Genomic DNA, 2,685 nt, shown 5'->3' with positions numbered 1-2,685 from the left:
TTACGTGATTCCAATCCTCGATGTTGCTGTAGGATTGAATGTGGCTTACTTTGTTGGCTACGAAAATTTTAAGAGTAGCTGGGTCCAAATTTAGCCAGCTCAGTACGATGGTTGAGTCTGTGTAATAAAGAATTTTATTAAAATTGTGTTTCAAGCTTATTAGAACTTGTTTTACTAGATCAGTAAGTAAAACTGCTGCACATAATTCTAATCTCGGTAATGTAACTACCTTGATTGGTGCAACTCGCGATTTACCTGCTGCTAAGCGTGATGTCACCTTTCCTTCATTACTGATTGACCTTACGTATACTACCGCGCCATAAGCTTTCATTGAGGCATCACAGAATCCATGAATTTCCATTGTCTCTGCTTTTTTACTCATCAAATATCTCGGTATTTTTATATTATTCAGTGAATTAAAATCAGTTCTTATATCATTCCAAGTTTTAATGATTTCTGCTGGTAAAGTTTGATCCCAGTCTATTTTTAATTTCCATAATTGTTGCAACAATATTTTTGCAGAAACAATAATTGGGTTTATTAAGCCTAATGGGTCAAATAATTTTGAAATTTCAGAAAGAAGATTTCTTTTGGTAGGTTTTACGTCTTTTATTCCTTGACATTTTATAACTAAGGTGTCGGTTATAGGGCTCCAAGTTAAACCTAGTGTTTTCACTTTACATTGCTCCTCTTGATCAAAATCTAGTTTACCTCCCTGATTTTCTTCTGGTATCCCTTCAAGTAGGTCTTTGGAATTTGAACACCATTTCCGTAACGGAAACCCATAATTTTGCAAAATCTTGATTATTTGATTTTGGAAAAGTTTTAATTCTTCAATGTCATTGCTACCCGTCATTAAATCATCCATGTAAAAATCTTCTTTTATAATTTTTGAAACTTTTGGATAGTTGGTTTTCTCTCTATCTGCAATGACTTCTAAGCATTTTGTAGCCAAGTATAGAGCTGCTGACGTACCATATGTCACGGTTTTTAGAGCATATATTTTCAACGGCTGCTCTTTGGAATTTCTCCAAAATATTAATTGGTATTTACGATCTTCTTTTGTTATCCAAATTTGTCGAAACATTTTTTCAATGTCTGCAGATATTACATATTTGTGTTTTCTAAATCGGAGCAATATATTGAATACGTCTTCTTGTAGTCTTGGACCCGTATATAGTAAGTCATTAAGAGAATTGTTACTAGTGGTTTTGCATGACGCATCAAAAACAACACGTAACTTAGTTGAACTACTCTCTGGCCTCAATACGCAATGATGAGGTAGAAAATATTTTTGCTTCAACTGGTCGACATCGTTTGCTAATGCCATATGACCTAAATTAATATATTCATCCATAAATTCTTTATATTGACTTTTCAATAAAATATTTTTGTCTAATTTTCTTTCTAATGCAAAAAATCGTTGCTTAGCAATGATTTCAGAATTTCCTAATTTATTTGGATCATTCTTAAATGGAAGCGCCACGCAAAATTTATTATCTTTTGAATGCTTTGTATTTTCATTAAAATGACTTTCACAATTTTTTTCGTCCTTTGTTAAATATTTTTTCTGAGTATCTATTTCTTCAAGTTCCCAAAACTTCCTTAACTGGTTATCCAAATTTTCACTGTTATAAGTTAGCACTCCACAATGACTGGGAGATAATTTTATATCTGCTTTTCCTCCAGCCAACCATCCTAATGCACTGTTTTGGAAACTGTACTCTTGATTTTTTATTTTTATTTGGCCACGTTTTAGTAAACAATGATAAATTTCTGCTCCAAGTAATGCGTCAATTTTGCTTGGAGTATCAAATTTCGGGTCAGCCAATTTTATTCTATTAGGTAGTTCTCCACTTTCTATTTTAGTAGATGGCAGCTGTGAAATAATTTTTTCTACCACGAGTGCTTCAATATGTGTTTGGTATTCTGTTACTTTTGATTTAATTTCTATAACCACTCGCTCCTGTATGTTGGAAATATTTTGCCCAATACCTTCTATAGTGGTTTTTCTATTTTCACTTTTTAATTTTAGTTTATATTTTAATTGCTTTGTGATTAAATTCACTTGGGATCCATTGTCTACCAATGCCCTTGCGTTTATGAATTTTCCTTCGGAATTCTTTATTTTAATTATGGCTGTGGATAAAAGCACATATTTATTTTTATTTAAATTTTCACTGTTCACTGTACTAGCAACCGCGTTTGTGTCTCTGTGGAGCATCCAATGATGCTCTAAATTGCAAAAGCGGCAGTTTCTGAAGTTACAATTTTTGGAATGCATGTCCACCATTCAGACATTTTTTACACAAATTTTTATTTCTTATGATCATCCACCTTTCTTTTATGGATAAATTTTGAAATTTTGTACACTGATTTAAATAGTGCGGCATTCCGCAATCCATTGCACATTTTGTTTCCACTGTAGCATTACTTTTTTTAATATTTTTCTCGATTTTCTTCATTCCGAATGCATTTTCTTTTGCTTCTAATGCAAAGAACTCTTTTCCGAGAAATTGTAATAATGAATCTAGTCTCGGCAATTCTCTAGAATCTTTTAAAGAGGATTCATATTTCATTCTCAGCGAGTCATCTAGCTTTCTTATAAGCAAAAAATTAAGTAATGCTTGGAGGATTCCTTCTACTGACAATTTAGTTGCTTTTAACGCTTGCACGCTTTCTTCG

Source organism: Rhagoletis pomonella, unplaced genomic scaffold, assembly GCF_013731165.1.
Source record: "Rhagoletis pomonella isolate Grant_MI unplaced genomic scaffold, Rhpom_1.0 Rhpom_scaffold_00005, whole genome shotgun sequence".
NCBI classification, from domain to species: Eukaryota; Metazoa; Arthropoda; class Insecta; order Diptera; family Tephritidae; genus Rhagoletis; species Rhagoletis pomonella.
The sequence above is the reverse complement of the archived record's forward strand: the minus strand, read 5'-3'. Positions refer to the sequence as shown.